This window comes from Podarcis erhardii, assembly GCF_964252035.2.
Source record: "Podarcis erhardii genome assembly, chromosome: 3".
Lineage (NCBI taxonomy): Eukaryota > Metazoa > Chordata > Lepidosauria > Squamata > Lacertidae > Podarcis > Podarcis erhardii.
In genome coordinates, this window is record NC_138507.1 from 28,790,346 (window position 1) to 28,808,313 (window position 17,968).

General features: G+C 43.7%; 1 long non-coding RNA gene across 4 annotated transcripts in view; it reads right to left on the reverse strand.

Annotated features, from left to right (window-relative positions):
• Positions 1 to 17,968, reverse strand: part of LOC309339391 — a 50,327-nt gene that overhangs the window by 21,755 nt on the left and 10,604 nt on the right. For 3 of the 4 annotated variants that reach the window (XR_014155286.1, XR_014155288.1, XR_014155289.1), the window contains one exon: positions 5,052 to 5,156. The exons of the other annotated variant lie outside the window; for it this stretch is intronic. This is a non-coding gene — a long non-coding RNA (uncharacterized lncRNA). The remainder of the gene's footprint in view (positions 1 to 5,051; positions 5,157 to 17,968) is intronic. 4 annotated transcript variants of the gene reach the window in all.

Below are 17,968 nucleotides of genomic sequence, written 5' to 3' on the forward strand. Positions count from 1 at the left end.
AGGAAATGGCACAAACCCTAAATCTCCTGCCTAAATCTTAACACGGGTAAATTATGTAACAGTTTGGTGATGAGCTGGCAATGGTGGAATAGAAGCATTGAGTCTTCAGGGGGATATTCCTTTTTTAAATAAAACATTTAAACATTGCTTTTCAGGACAGCTGTCCTCACAAGGCAAGATGTGAGGAAATGAACAGAATACAGCATGAGGGCAAAGTGAGATGATATTGTAGGTGTGAAGTCTCCAATGAATGCATTTATTCTGTGATTATAACTACGTTTAATAACTATCTGCCTGTAGACAGCAGGACCATTTAAATAAAAAAGCTAAATCTAGATGTAAAAGTCACTGTACGCCATATTCAGAGTAGCGCCACTGAAATCAATAACTTGCCCATTAGTTTTACTGAGTCTACTCTTGAGTATGACTGACATTGAATATATCACCCATAGTCTCACTTGGCGCTCATGTGTGGGTGCCCTTTTTATTTCTTGGTATCTGTTCACTGGTTTAAACCATAAAAACAAATCAATACATTACTCTCATACAATTGCAGTGCAATCCTAACCCCTGATCTGTTCTGCTGGAGAAGGTTCATATGCGGCAGAGATGAGCCATCACCAGACTCAGCTATACAGGTCAAATAAAATGTTTCAAGTGTGTTGTAAAGTGCAATATACAAATGTGACACTAGATGGCGACAGTGAGCTATGGCAAATTCAATGTATTTTTCAAAACTTTTTTTAAAAAAGCATTTTCACAGTGTTTTTTAATACATGTGTAGATTCCACTTAAATGGTGTGGAGAGCTCCACTGCCATGAAGACACCTTCTGTGCCCAGCATAGCAAGAAAAGCCATTGAACAGGGTGTTTTGGAACAGAGTGTTAATGGCTTTGGCTCTGCTGGATCCAAAGAATTATGGATTTCCAGAGTGACCCATTCCTCGGGTCATATTTCTCCCTGAACAAAAGCTCTGGTCACTTCAAAAACTCAACAGTCTGTGGAATGGGCAGAACAGGTACTAGTGCAATTAAAAACAAAACCAAGTGTCACAACCTTGCCAAACTGTCTCCTCATTGCCCAAGGCAGGCACCTCAGAAACATCCACAAACCTTGCATCATGTCCACCACATCATTGAAAGAGAAGGAAGGAACGTGCTCAATCTGTTCCCGAAACTACCAATGCCATGATTATGCAAACTATCACAAGTCCCCAGTTGTTGCTAAACAATTTTTAAAATAACGGGAGGACGGGCCTATCCAACAATAATGCGAGGACAGACCATGCTAGCTATGCCGTAAGTTACTTCAAAGCTCATTTCAAGCTGTCATAGATCTTAGAAGCTGCAACTTCAGAATTCAGTCTAGGCAAATAAGAATAATGTTTAGACTGTGCAGAAGATGTTCTACAGCTTCAGGAATGTCACTCCAATGGTGAGGGTCATTAACTTTCTGCATAATTCGTTCATTTCCCCCCTCAGCTTAGGATCTCCCCTCCCTACTGTCAAGCTTCAAAACTCCAAGATAAAGACATGATTGGTTCCTCAAATCTGCTTGAATGAGGGGGTCCGTGGCTACTCCACCGGGTGCGCTTTCCAAGCAGTGGCCCTTCTCTTAAGGTCTAGAAACACAAAAGACATTTTGTAATTGCCAATCCTTGAAATCGAATTGGTGGTGTTTCGGTGCATGACCCATAAAGGAGAGCTGTGGGGAACGCACATGTGTTTGACATACACTTTCCACCTCTTCGAGACTTACAGATGGAATCAAGATGTGCGAACAAGGCTTCCCAAACAGAGACAAGGGGATCTCAAGGTACCTGGCAGAGTGCCATGTGTCAGAGTTAAAGGAAGCAGATACGGCATGGGGTTTGGGACCCGCCTAGGTGCTGCTGACGATATCAGATTCCAGAACCTTACAGCAATAGGACTTTGCGAATAATGAAAAGCAACACAGCAATTCCTTTGGGAGAGGCTGGCTGCCAAATAGACGTGAATGTTAACGAGAGTGTCTTCTCCTTTTTGGAATGTAATAACGATTATTTGATGGGGCTGTGTGCATTCCTTCATTTGGTGTTCTTTATTAGAAAGAAGAAGAAAAACTCCATTCCAAATAAAAAGAGAGAGAATAATTGTGTTATTAGCGTATGAGCTGTGAAACCATCAGCAACTGTTTCTTGCAGCAAACAACCTCTGTGGAACTTGTAGCAGAAATTTCACGTGCGACTGTGAAGTGATAGGAGAATGTTATAGAGCATGAACGTGCCATTATCAGCAGCCTAAACTGATCTACTGCACAGTAGTATCACTGAGGTCAACATGATGGCTCCCAACAATAAAGTATGAGTTATTCACAGTGCAATCCTGTGCATATCTACTCAGAAGTCGTTCTTATTAGGTTCCTTTAAATTCAAAGGGATTAACTCCTGGGTCTGCTTGTATCCGGCAACCACCTTAAACACAGCACTTAACGCTAGATGCCAATTTGTGCACACCTGCCACGCCTTCCTCCTTTTTGCACAAGGATATTTCTGGCTGCAGGAACAGTACGGGCAGAACCAATGACATGGTTCTTTCCTATATATGTGTGTTTAAGAGAATATTGTGCCTATCAGCCCCATAGGTTGTGTGAGACCTAAAGTGTACTCACAGTAAATCTCACTTGTTGGAGCGAGTGATATTAATGCTATAAATTTTATAGTATAAAAGATACACCAGGCAATATTCGTCTGTTTGCACAGCACCCACAGCAGAACATTATAGGCAACTCTCTCAGTACCCTACTAGAGAGGACATCAGTACTATTTTACCAGAAAAAGAAGTTCCGGGAAAACTGAGTTCCGGTGAGATCCGGCTGAAAGAAAGCCCTGCATTTAACCCTTCACACACACCCCATTTTCTTGCCCTAATTTAATGTGCTATTACTTTCTCAGAAGTATTGGGGGGGGGGGACAGCCCTAATATGAAGTAGAAATTTCCCTACATCCCTTGCTTACATAGCATTCAAGAGTGAATTAGCCATCACTGATCCAACAGGATAAAGGCTGAGGGGATTTCTAGGCTTCTGCACTTGATTGACAGGCATTGATCCACAAAGGAAATGAAACCCACACATGCACACAAACAAGGGCTAGAGAAAGGGATTTGGGGCCTTAGAAATATGACGCCAGCAGGTAAAGTTAACTAGACCTTATAAACATCCAGCTGATATGAGTCATTTCCATCTCAGTCCATGTAATGTCCCTCCCATGTAGGGAGATGGGACACATAAGCATTAGAGCATTTATTTTATAGGAAGTTCAAAACATACAGTGAGAGAAGGCAAAATTACGAAAACATCTTTGCAGATAACAGCTCGTCTTCTTTCCAAAAGAGAGGGGTGTATCATACAATAGTCTTCCCGGATCCTTAGCTCCAAGTGCAGCTCCCAAGAGTCCACCTGCAACTTTTAAACCCGCCATGAGAAACAAGCAACCCTCATATATATGAAGTATTTGTAGAAAGCAGAGGGCATCCTCCAAATGCACTGGCAACCTCATTAAAGCGGGACGTTTCGGTCTTGAGCCTTCTACTTGTTTTCCTGCCACCGGCTATTCTCATCTGATATGGTGGTAAATCTATGTCCCAGTTTTACCATTTCAGAGGCTGGCGCTCACATAATGGAATGCTCCTCCATACAACCAACTTAGGACTCAGCTACACTGGCAAAAAAAAAGCACTTGATATGCGTTGTATATGCATTATAACACTGTGACACCAGATGGTGCTGTGGAGTTCCATTTTTGCCAAACCCGATTTCTCATACAAAGTTTACAATACAGTTAACGGAAACATTTCTTTGATGTGTCTAGATCCAGCCATAGTAGCAGTAGCTGTAGTATGGTGGGGCTGCCATCTATACACCTGAAGTGACTCCACCAATACTGGCTAGTCATTGGTTGAAGGGTTTCCTGCTCCTAGCTTGAGCAACATGGTCTCTTCCTGGGCTCTGTTGCATTCCTGTATCCTTGGTTATTCTGTGGCCCTGGCTCACTCTCTGACCCTGTCTCCTAGTTTTTCTTTGATTGGCTCTTTTGGCCCAGACTTCTGGCTTGTTTCACATCTTTTGGCCCAGGGCCCTGCTCTGATTCACCTCCCATGGAAATCTAGTGAAGGGCCACGGACAAGATGGTGCCTCCAGATTTCGCTGGCTCCCATCATCCCTGACCTTTTGGGCATCCAACAATAACTGGAGGGCATTGGCTTCCCCAATCCAGATCATAGGCTTCCCACTTAGGGTGTGGGTGCCAAGGAAACCATGGGGTGGAAATCCAACTAAAGAGTCCCATCAGCAGAAGTCCTATGCAAGGACTTCTGCTTATGCAACAGCGATTCTCCCTTTCCTCCTTCCATATGCCCCTGAAATTGGCCAGGAGTGTGTGGGGTGGGGTGGGGAGAAGCCCCAGAACAATGTGTGGGAAGAGGAGAGGGTGATTGTTCCATATGGCAATCTGCAGTGTTTGCCCTGATGGACTGATCACTTTAATGCAACACTGAATTCCTCCCCATGTGAGGTTGGGGGCAGGGCTAGCACTGAGTGAAGGTGGCTCTCCTGTTTGCGAGATCTAGGCTTCTATCACTGTGGGGAATATCCGACATTTAGCACATTCTCCCATAAGCTGTGTAACATCATCAGAAAGCCAGCCCAAGATAAGGGCACTGCAGGATGACTGAATAATATATGAAAGCAGCTGCTCGTCAACAAATATGACAAAAGTGCATGATTAGCTATGATTTATTACTCATTTTTACAGTAATCATCTTTACTTTCCCACCTTTTTCCCAAGGAACAATGCACAGTGGTTCAAACAATCCCTGCCTTGAACTGATTTGGTGCCAGTTTTATGGTGTACACTGCAGACTTAGGCAAATAAAAGGCTTAACCATTTGTTTCCCTTCACGACGATTAAGCATTACATTGGAATACCTAGTTAAGCATTGGCTATAAGCCATACTAGGAAGCTATGACAGGAAGCTATGCCTTTATACCATAAGCAAGACAGGTGCCTCACCTCCACAAGGTGACAAGCAGGTGTCTTCTTATACAAAACTTCTCAGTAGGGGCAGGTGGGGTTAAGTCCTCAAGCAAAAATCATGGTTTAGGGTCTCAAGCAGGGCTGAAACAGCAAACCATGTTTTATTTATTTATTTTTAAAAAAACATTGTATACACTTACACAAAAAGACATTACCAAAACAATGGGGCATAGTAAACCTTCATTGTACATAGGTAAGGGGGGAAAGGGGGGAAGACAGGATGGGGGGACCCTAAATCAGTAACCCTGACTTAAAATGTGATTTTTAAGCAGCCTTATGCCAGCTTATCCATAGGAGGTGCCCAATAATTTTCCACCCTGTTTCCATTTAGTAAAGTAGCAGTAAATATAGTTAAGGCAGATGTCTTCACAGGGCCCCTCTGTTGGATTTGAACTACCATAGTTTTCCGTGTATAAGACGAGGATTTTTAATGAAAAAATAATCATAAAAAGGGGGAGATCGTCTTATACAGGGGTAGTGCATAGGGGTGACAGTGGATTGGTTGCTATCGCATGCTGAACTTTGTCTTTTTTTAAAAAAAAATAATTTTTATTAACCGGCCAATCAAATCAAATTAAATCATATCACATAAATTCCGAATTACAAAGCCGAATTTTAAATTTTGTTGGGGGGACCCATATTTCAAGATCCGAAGGGGGATTCTGATCATCTTCTTGCTACTGCGTTAAGTCCAAATTAATCCAAATCAGTCCAAACAGAGTTCATAATTCTATCCAGTCTTGTCTTGCTGTTCCCACATCACATCTTGTTCATATATTTTCTCTTTTTTCTTTATGATCTCTTCTGATAGTCTCCTTAAGCCGATAAATACCAATAATAATCCTGTGTGAATTTTTCCGTTCTTCCAATCCTCAAATCGGGATGGTTTCCATATATCATCACCTTCATAGATAACATCGCTCTTTCCATCATGCAAAACTGTCGCTCTTAAGTCCCTCTGAGGAGTTTCACCCACAATGTATAAACAGCTCTATTTCTCTCTTTCTCCTCCCAAACTCAAGACCTCCGACAGAACTTCCCAATATGGTGACGGCATTTTTAACTGCGTCATTCCAAAGCTCTTATACATTCCACGCTCTTCTTAAAACATGCTTTGGTTCGAAAGTTTATCTCCACACAGCCTTAAATCCACAGCTTAAGTCCTTAAAACGACATTTCTGACTCGTGAGGGGAGGGGATTCTTGTTTAATCACATAAGAAAAGAAAGGAAAGTTTTTCCCCTTCCCCCATCAGTCATTTGCCATACCGTATTTTGGCATATCTTCTCATGTTTTATTCTTGTCTTGTTTTATCAGAGATCTCTTCTGTTAGCAGTCTTTACTCCCTCTCCTTCCTTGAAATATGTGCATTCCTTCATCCAAATTGTTTCTTTTGAAGTTCTTGCAGCTAGTGGCGCGGATCAGGGACGGCGTCCAGGAGCGCTGGAATCCCACAGGAGGGCTTTGTGCCTAGTGCCCCCATCCCTACAAATTCGGGGGTGGTATAGGGCACAGCAGGCAAGGGCAGTCCCCCCCACCATCCTGGGGGGGGTAGGGAGGCTAATTACTCCCATCATAACCTCCAAATTACCTCGTGTGGGTCGGAGAGATGTTATTGTCAGCCATCTTCCGATGCGCCCCCTAGTGGCCCCCCGGCATGCTGAACTTTGTCAGCGTTTTTTTGGCAGGTGATTGGTGGCTGCTTTCCAGGGGCTGGTGTTGATTGGCTGTCGCAACGGTAATTTTGTGGGTGATATGCGGCTGCTGGCATCACGGGGGCAGACAATCGCTGTCAACCCCCCCCCAAAAAAGCTTAACAATTCTGCACAATCTCCCCCATTTTCCTAAATGTGAGTCCCCCAAAATAGGGGGCGTCTTATACATGTGTTATACACGGGAAAATATGATAGTTCTATTTGCCTTATTAAATTAGCCTTCAGCTCTGTATCTCAATCCTAACCATATTTATATGGAACTAAGTGACACGGGTGGCTCTGTGGGTTAAATCACAGAGCCTAGGACTTGCCGATCAGAAGGTCGGCAGTTCAAATCCCTGCGATGGGGTGAGCTCCTGTTGCTCAGTCTCTGCTCCTGCCAACCTAGCAGTTCGAAAGCATGTCAATGTGCTAGTAAATAGGTACCGCTCTGGCAGGAAGGTAAACGGCGTTTCCGTGCACTACTCTGGTTCGCCAGAAGCGGCTTAGTCGTGCCGGCCACATGACCCAGAAGCTGTACACCGGCTCCCTCGTCCAGTAAAGCAAGATGAGCACCACAACCCCAGAGTTGGTCACGACTGGACCTAATGGTCAGGGGTTCTCTTTACCTTTACCTTTAAGTGACACTGCCTCCAATTTCCCCCAAAATGGGAACAGGGCAGGAGGAACTGCATGTCAACAGCAGCAGAGGGATGGACTCACAGCCCCTTTCTACATTCTTCCATTTCATATGTATAAAGTCTGAATTAAACTATTGATGTAAAGCTCCTTTTTAGATTATATATATATATATATATATATATATATATGCAAGAAAGTGTGACAGCCACCAGCTTTACCACTTGCTCTTGTTCCTTACTGTGCAGCTGCTTTCCACCCTAAGGAACTCGTCCTGGATGATGCTGGAATGGCATAATTCCTGCAATGGATCTCCACTAGCTCTATAATGAATACATGCCAGAAACAGCAAGATGCAGGCAATTGTTCTTGCAAAGGGGCTGGATTCCCACCTGCTGGAATGGCTGGCCGTTTTGACTGACACAACTGACAAAACGGGTAAATAAATTATAAAGTACGAGAGCCGCTCCAGTGGACGAGTAGGGCTAATTTTAAGCATGTGAACCTAACCGTCTGCTCTCTGATTCTTGGCTTTTCTCCCCAGCTCAGTTCTTGGTTTGGCCTCAGCCATGAAAATAGCCTGTTTTGTTGGAAAGCCACATAATACCAGAGCTCTCCATTAGTACCAAAGATCAAAGAATTGGTGCTCTTCCCACCCTATTGTCATAGTTAAAAGCCGGGAAGAGCACACCATGTAGATAGAGAACTGCTGGAAAATCAGCTTGATGGTTTATAAAAGAAGAGAGAAAAAGGAGGCAGCAAAGAATATATCTGCAATGCCACCAGTAGTACCAGAACAGTAGAGGAGTACATTATTATTTTTTTATACTGCCCTCCGTTTCGAGAGGAAGAAGAAAAATGTGGCCACAACAGCTGTGTTTTGAATGCCGAATGGTATTTTTGGTCCTCCTTCCTTGCTGAATCCATATTTGGTGCTGAGGCAGCCTCAGCAGGGTGAAAAATAATTCCATTCTTGACTGGAAATTCCATGAGATAAAACATTCTTGCACTTGGTCCAGCAGAAATAACTGCATTTCCATTGCAAATTCCACAATAGTTATCTTGCTTCTGGTGTTTACACTGAACTTAAATATTACAGATCTCCTCCTCACCCCCTTCTCTCTCTTTCTCTCATCACACACAGACTGATTTCTGCGATTCGTTCACACTACTAAAGTTATCTTCTTCGAGCCAGACTGTGGGTTGATCTGTTCATTATTGTTTATATCCCACCTTTCTTCCAAGCTTGCCGAGGTTAGGCCCATCTGCCTTCAGAAAAAGTGCAGCATTGCACACTGAAACCTAGAGTGTGACCTACAGCTCCTCTTCCACTGGCAAGTTGAGACTTCATCTATGTATTGCCACTGACCACGCCCGTGCCCATCCTACAGTAACTCTTAGTGTCCTATATTTTCAATAGGGAAATACAGTGGTACCTCGGGTTAAGTACTTAATTACTTCTGTTCTTAACCTGAAACTGTTCTTAACCTGAAGCACTACTTTAGCTAATGGGGCCTCCTGCTGCCACTGCACCACCGCTGCACGATTTCTGTTCTCATCCTGAAGCAAAGTTCTTAACCTGAGGTAATATTTCTGGGTTAGCGGAGTCTGTAACCTGAAGCGTATGTAACCACTGTAGAGCAGAAATTTTAAACAGTCCATTCTTTTCTGCTAGAAGTTACTTCATACACAAAAGCCTTTAGGAGGGGGTGGGCGATAACTGAGTGTGAGCCATAGCCCTATGAGGAAACACATGCTTTGTGTGGAGAAAGCTCTCTATGGTCAATCCGTAGCACTTCCAGTTAAAGCAGGAGTCAGGGAACTGCCATTGGCTCAGAGGCGAGAGATAGAGGGGCAGTTGTGTTACAGGGAGCCTCTGAAAATCTTGCAAAGCAGTTCCTCTTCCGGCGAGGAGGAAAGCCCCACCTCCAGTGGGGGAGAGGTGCAAGGACCAGAGGATGCTAGAAAGAGTCTTAACACCGCGCCTGAGCAAGCCGGAGAGGAGGGAAGCACACCCCTGCCATCCCCAATCATGCGCAGTAGTTTGAGGCACAGGGAGGGGCGGAAAAGGCTGGGGGTGACGAAACTTTTATGTTGGGGGAGGTACAAAAACAGACCACTCCCGGATTCTGCTAGCGATTGAGCCAGACATGAACTTATGACGCTCTTCACTGTAAATAGTTTGCACCAAAATAAAGCCTGTAAAAGACAGGTCGGAGTCCTGCCTGGTTACTTTCGAGCAACTGCAACAGCACCTGACAGCAGGGGTGGGCAACCTCAGCTTTAAGGCCATGATCAGCACCAGATTTAAGGGACCCTCAGCATAGTGCAGGCAATAGGCCCTCACACAATCCAACATACACACACCACCACCACCCCAATGCAGCTTCATAATATTTTTTTGCACCTCTCTGGGGACCCAGGTGGTTATTTGAGTAGTAGGTGGACAACAGTGTCACTTCTGAATGGGAGCCAACTTAGTTTGCATCCTGGATGGCTGCCTTACACCTTAATTTGCCCAAATCGCAGCACTCCAGTTTACCAAAGTATGAGGCAGCGTCGCTGCCTGCCTGCCACTAAAGTAGTCATCCAGTGGGGATGAAAATGAGCATCTGGGACCCTCGGTCAGCAGACCCCACAATCACCTAATCTAAAAAAAAATGATCTGGCAAATTTAACTATTTTAAATTATGAGGAAATTAACTGATCTAATAATAATTAGATGGTGCCTTTGTGAGAAGAATCTAATTTTGCAAAAGGAGAATAATATTATGAGTTAATAAAATGTAACAGAAATTATACTACTTTGGTCAAGGCTCTGGACACTATCACTGATGATATATGTTACTTGGTACTCAAACCCTATGAAATTAAAGAATTACTTTTGGGGAGCGGGGGATATATTCCTATCCAGATTGTTAGATATGCAGACACTTTGCATTTTGCTGAAGTAGATTTATGAAGACCTATCAAAATACCTTTTCAAGTTGCCTTCCTTGAGGGCTGCCATTTAACAATGTTAATTATTATACTTCAGCTCAAAATAGATATGGAACATAAATGTAAAAAGTTCATCATGTGCAGTCATACAGCTGGGGAAATAAGATTACACACTGAGGAAGGGGGAAAAAGAGCAAGACAAGTTGACATAATACAACTCCCCCTGGTATTACTGAGCAAAATCTGTGTCAACAAAGCATTCCTGAAGGAAAGGGAGCGGGAGAGATCATTATAATGGAACTGAAAAGCTGCAACTAGAAAAGCTAAGTTGAATAGTAAGTAGTAAGAACCCAATCAAACTTTCACACCATTTTCTTAAATTGGCCAAATTCAGAATGGTGAATCCTGAATTTCAAAAGTTTTTACTTTGGATTTCAGAATTCAATGTTAAGGGGTGCTTAAAATATCAATTCTTGAAGCCTAGTAGTAGTAGTAGTAGTAGTAGTAGTAGTAGTAGTAGTAGTAGTAATAATAATTTATTTATACCCCGCCCATCTGGCTGAGTTTCCCCAGCCACTCTGGGCGGCTTCCAGACGAGTGTTAAAAACAATACAGCATTAAATATTAAAAACTTCCCTAAACAGGGCTGCCTTCAGATGTCTTTTAAAGGGAAGATAGCTACTTATTTCCTTCACATCTGAAGGGAGGGCGTTCTACAGGGCGGGCGCCACTACCGAGAAGGCCCTCTGTCTGGTTCCCTGTAACTTGGCCTCTCGCAGTGAGGGAACTGCCAGAAGGCCCTCGGAGCTGGACCTCAGTGTCTGGGCAAATTGGGGGAGGAGACGCTCTTTAAGGTATACTGGGCCGAGGCCGTTTAGGGCTTTAAAGGTCAGCACCAACACTTTGAATTGTGCTCGGAAACGTACTGGGAGCCAATGTAGGTCTTTCAAGACCGGTGTTATATGGTCTCAGTGGCCGCTCCCAGTCACCAGTCTCGCTGCCGCATTCTGGATTAATTGCAGTTTCCGAGTCACCTTCAAAGGTAGCCCCACGTAGAGTGCACTGCAGTAGTCCAAGCGGGAGATAACTAGAGCATGCACCACGCTGGCAAGACAGTCCACAGGCAGGTAGGGTCTCAGCCTGTGTACCAGGTAGAGTTGGTAGACAGCCGCCCTGGACACAGAATTAACCTGCACCTCCATGGACAGCTGTGAGTCCAAAATGACTCCCAGGCTACGCACCTGGTCCTTCAGGGGCACAGTTACCCCATTCAGGACCAGGGAGTCCCCCACACCCGCCCGCCCCCTGTCCCCCCAAAACAGTACTTCTGTCTTGTCAGGATTCAACCTCAATCTATTAGCCGCCATCCATCCTCCAACCGCCTCCAGGCCCTTCACCGCCACACAGGACCTTCACCGCCTTCACTGGTTCTGATTTAAAAGAGAGGTAGAGCTGGGTGGTGAATTTTAAAGTTGATATGGTTAAGAATCAGCTTCCGCATTCAATAGATCGACGTATTAAAACAAACACAGCCTCCTCCTTTGTCATTCAGAATGTTGAACATTTTTTAATTAGGAAAATGTTTTTTTTAAATGAATTTGTAGAAGTAAAGTTGATGTAGAATTTGCATGCATATGCCAACATTGCCTCCTACGGGCACGTGCGCACACACACTATTTCAACTCAGTAAATTATCAGGGGTATGCTGTTGTGATAATATGACCAATGGTAACATCTCATGTTCCAAGTTGCTTCTGGGAGCATTTAATCAGAAGTGCTCCTTTGGTACCCTCAATTACTCTGGAAGCTCTATAGAATGTCAGGAAGTAGGACTGTCAATGATACCATTTACCAATGGTCGCTGCAGAGGGCAGGGAAGGGTTAAAGCTGAGGGATCTCTCCCTCAATATCTGGCCTCCCCATTTCCCAACGATGCTTTCCTTTTTCATAAACAGCAGCATGGCTTTGTTTCATGCATCTGTGTGTATTGTGCAGTTAGCCCCTGGAAGGCAGTGCTTTGCCAAGGCCACCTCTGTGTGAGATTGACAACTGAAAGAGGACTAGAATCTGTATTCCCCAGAGCCAGGCAAACACTTTGGAAACTATGCCACAATAAAAGAATATTTCATGAAGGCCTGACCCTGAACCTTGGTTATGATCACAAAATGAGATGCCTTTCATGCCCTCCAACATTTCTTCGATGTAAATAGGGATGTCCTAGTCAACAACAACAACAACTATAATAATAATAATTTTATTATTTATACCCCACCCAACTGACTGGGTTGCCCCAGCCACTCTGGGGCATAACATAATTAAGCATTAAACTTTTTTTTTTTAAAAAAAACCACCCTATCTGGCTGCCTTTGGATGTCATCTAAAGGTTGCATAGTTACAGTGGTACCTCTGGTTGCAAACGGGATCCGTTCCGGAGGCCCATTCTCAAACTGAACAGAATGCAACCCACGTCTGCAGGTCGCGATTCATCGCTTCTGCGCATGCGCGTGACGTCATTTTGCACGTCTGTGCATGTGCAAGCAGCGAAACCCGGAAGTAACCCGTTCTGTTACTTCCGGGTCGCCACAGAACGCAATCTGAAAATGCTCAGCCTGAAGCAAACGTAATATGAGGTATGACTGTACTTATCTCCTTGGCTCGGGAGTCGCATAACTCCTTACCCTCCAACATTTCTCCAATGAAACTAGGGGCATCCTAAGGAAAAGTGGGAAATTCCAAGATAAAATCAGAAACCAGGATGGCTTCTGTAAATCCAGGACTGTCTCTAGAAAATAGGGACACTTGGAGGGTCTGGCCTTTTATTGGACCAACAAGTCTTTATACCAGATGAGCCCTGCCTTTGACAGAGAAGCCTCCTCCTAGAGCAGGGATGAGGGGATCTGTTGCCCTCCATATGTTGTTGGATTCTATCATCAGCCTCAGACCAGCGTTTTCAGTACAGTGGTACCCCGAGTTAAGAACTTAATTCGTTCTGGAGGTCCGTTCTTAACCTGAAACTGTTCTTAACCTGAGGGACCACTTTAGCTAATGGGGCCTCCCGCTGCCGCTGTGCCGCCGCCACACAATTTCTGTTCTCATCCTGAAGTAAAGTTCTTAACCCAAGGTACTATTTCTGGGTTAGCGGAGTCTGTAACCTGAAGTGTCTGTAACCTGAAGCGTCTGTAACTCAAGGTACCACTGTAATAAGAAACGATGGAAGTCATAGTCCAACAACCTCTTGAGAACCCCAGGTGCTCTATCTGTGTTCCAGTGGCTACTTTCAGAAACACTTCTCTCACACATTTTGGTTGAGATGTCTTTAAAAAAAAAAGACAAAAAAACACAACCACCTTCTGCTGTCATACTGAGAAATGGAGCCATCATTTCTACTTACAGGAATCCCTTCATATATATTGATTTACACACACACACACACAAAGCAACTGACATAATGTCAGTTCTTAAAAGCCGTTGGAGAACGTTACTTTAAATGTCCCAATACACCTTAAAGAGTGTGTGGAGCCAAAGGATAAGATGTGGTTAAATATGGTGTGACCCCAAACAGCATAAAGCAAATTCATTTGTGCTCATGTGCACACACACAAAGACTTCATGTGCATACTGATATTCTACCAAATTTCCCGTCTTTCCTCTCTGGTGGTTATCCAGGCATTATAGTTAGCTATATGTTATACTGAGGCATGTCTTATCAGTCAAGCCAGACAATTTAATAAGAGAAGACCTGTCAAGCAAATAGCATTAGCTCTTGAGAAACCCTTTCACCATCGTTCCCCCAAAACAGGAAGATATTTAGCAAGAGGTGTGCAAACTGGCTGTAAATGCAATACTTGGAGTCAAAGGTGGGTGTCATCAGTTAAAAACAGGTTTAGGAATGTGCAATTCCTTGCAGCAGAAATACTTGAGCCATATGTTGAAATCTGTTTCTGTAGCTTAAGAACACGCATTACCTTCCTCCTCTCTAGAGTCACATGTTGTCTATTCCTATTTCTTTTATTGATCGGAAGGCTCTCCCCATATATACCTTTATATGACCATAAGCAGCAATCAGTCGAAACAAACAAGACCTGAAGTATTTTCAATTATTTTGTTGCCAGCATACATCAGTTTCTGTATTATTCACTCATTCCAAGGCAAAGGACAGAATAGGTTACTCCCAGGAACCAGTGATGGCTAATTTGAGCTCAAAAACTACAGCTCACATACAACAATTCATACAATGTGATTTAGGTGCGAAGAAATGTCTCTGTGTTATATAAATGAATTGGAGGAAAGTTCTCTATTACTTTGGCTGCAATTCTACAAACATTTACCTAGAAATATGCCCCACTGAACACAGTCAGACTTCTATAATGCTGTGCACACACAACATTTTATTCTGGCACCTTCATTATATAGCTTTCGGTGAATGCTAAAGATCTGCCTCTTCACTCTGGCTTTTGACACTTGAGATGTATACTTTTAGGACCCACCCTATTTATGTAGCTTTAACTTGCTTTAAACTATTTTTAATATTGTGTACTATTGTACTGTATTTTAATATTAATGTTGTGTTTTAATTGTTATAGCCTGCCCTGGGAATTTAGGGTGAGGGGCATGTAATAAATTGTAGCAGCAGCAGTAGTAAAATCAATGAAGACATGGGCTAATGTGGACTAAGTACATAGTCCACACACAATCTAAACCTCTTGTTTTGCCCCTGAAAAGTTCTTCTTGGGAGTCTGGTTTTGTTTAGAAATAAAAGCTCATTGCAGATGGATTCTGTTATTACCCTGCAGCTTGACCGTTTCAAAACATATGTATGTGGTCCAGGCCATTGTGTGCAGGGTGAATCCACACTTGCCCAATGACATTGTGGGTGGACGTATACCAAGATTGTGTTACGTGTATGTGCGTACATGTATGTTACGTGTACATGCATGTACGTTTTACGTGCAAGTCAAGGGGCAGGAGAAGACAGAACCACCCAGTGCCTTCCCACACTGTATTCCATACACACCCTGTATTTAGATAATCACACTACATGTGTGGCTCAGCATTGCGGGCAATGACTTTGCCTTCATACCTGTCCTTTCCCACTGCCTCTCCCAATGTCCACTGCTATGCAAGGACTGGGGGCAGAACCTGCAACTGGACTAAAGAACATATTGTCTCTTTGTGCCAGTGCTAAGCCCCTCTGGTGAGCTGCTGGCTCAGGTCTTATCCTACATACATCTGGACTTTGCACAGAAATGGCACTGACCTCCTGTACTTATTACATTCCGTGGCCTTTTGGCCCCACTATTGACAGTTTTTTTCCTGTCCGCCTTCTTCGACCTGGTGCCCTTTACCTGCTTTGGACTACAACTCCCATCAACCCCAGCCATTGCTCTCTAGATCCCCTGCTGCAGATCCCCAGCTGAACAGAGAACTTCATGAACATGACAAAGCGGGGCTGCAGTCCGTGGATATTTATACTATAATTAAACTCTCTTTAAGGTACCACAGGACTCTTTACTGGTGGTTTTTGTTGCTGCCTTGGGTGGAGGGCGGGGGCAGCTCCCGGGATGAGAGTGTCAACCTCCCAAAGCCAGCTGAAACTATGGTGTTTTGTAAAGCTGTGTCCGAAACTGCTCAGAGTTTTGCAAGCCTTCAAGAGGAAGGAGTTTCGATGTGGGAGGGGGAAAAAACCCACCATCTTCTCCTAATGTAACCAGTTTCTTCAAGGTCCGTCATGAGCATTAGCTACCACAAGCTCCTCAGCTCTGCCACATAACTAAACCCGGGGTGGGAGGGGGGAATCCAAGAAATTATCCAGCAAGCTTGTTAAGGTACGCCCTATAATAAACTCATAAAATGTGCCATAACAGTCATAAAGTCACCTTCATGTTGGTGGAGAGAGCCAAAATGAGATTGGCACACCTGTTTACTCCACCCCTTGTATTCAGGATTAAGTGGGATGTAAGCCGTGTCTGGACCTTGTGCTGGCCTTCTCTGTTGGTATGGACTTCACTCAGGGATAACAGTGTTTGCTCAGGTGCACTATCTTGGGTGTTCTCCTGAATTCTAACACAACAACCATTCTCTCTCCCGGCTAATAAAAGCCATTGACAAGGCCAGCAGCCTATGAGTTTTCTCTCATGTACTTCTTCTCCTTTCATAAACCCCTTTGAGTATACATGGGTGTCAACCTTTCTATGGAAACACCTTACTTGGAACACACTTGCATTTTCTTCATCAACTTTTTACTGAGACGTATAAACCAATGACATGACATCAAAGTAGCGAAAAGCACATGCTGCAATCATTTAAGGACTACATATTCCTTTAAATGGTTCCCAGTTATGTCTATCATCCACTCCCTTTCCTCTTAGATTCTTAAATAACTGGTTGCTTTGTCTGTTCTGTTTTAACCTCTCCTGTAGTATTGAGCTTCTTTTGCTTTCTTGCGTCTAGGCACTAACCATCTTGGCTTCAGCAGAAAGGCTTTGTATCAGACACATCGGTTATCTGGAGACGAAATATGCTAAGGTATATGCTACACAATACACAAATACACCAATTAGAGAGGAGTAAAGTAAAACCTAAGTTGCCCCCCCCCCCAAATCAAGAAGATGTAGGCATATCCTGTACTCCCCAGTACCATCTTCCGAATCACATTGTTCCCATCCATGACATGCATGGCCTGAACAACTGGAGGGGGGAGAGATCACTGGTTAGGAGATCCCCCTAAAAAAAACTGGAACCCCCCCCCCAACCCTGAAGGATCTGGTCTGCAAATTAGGAATCTTGAATTCAAGGTTGCAGTTGTAGTCAGCAGCACTTTTGCTCAGCTTCAGCTTCTACACCGGCCTTCCCCTTTTCTTGGAGAAAACCAGTCTGGCCAATGTCATACATGACTTGATTACACCCAGATTAGATTACTACAATGCACTCAATACAGAGTAGCCTTTGAAAAGCATTTAGAAAATCCAATTGGTTCAGAATGTGGAAGCAAGAGTTGTAACAGAAGCCCCTTTTTTCAGGTCACAAAACACCAATATGTACCACTTTATTTGCTCCTGTTTTCCCGGGCAAATGGAAGTTCTCGTTCTTACCTTTGAAGCTCTAAACACATGTGAGGCCGGGAGAATATCAGAAGGACCAGCTCCTCTCATATTAACCTAACACATATGATATCTTGATCCAACATTGTCTGAAACAGATTGTGCTGTGTATATAAAACTCTTTGACAGGACACCCAGGGTGTGGAGTTTGTGATCTTTAGAGTAAAACTTAGTTCCATACTTGCTTTGGTTTAGGTGCCACTCCAGGATGCTAGTATTTAAGCAACCACCTGACCTGAGCAGTGGTTGAAAATTCTTGCTCTTTTTTATTTGTTTTACTGCCTCTGCTGTTTTGTTTATTGTTTATTACTGTTATTGGCAAGTGGTCATTTTAAGAATATTTGTATTCTATTTTCCTAGTTTTCTGTTTATCATGAGTCACCTTCATTGCCCCTCGTGGACATAAGGTAGGACAGAAATATTCCAATAAAAAAGAATCCCCCTTCTCTTTTCTTGATTGTCTAGGGCAGGGGTAGGCAACCTAAGGCCTGTGGGCTGGATGCAGCCCAATTGCCTTCTAA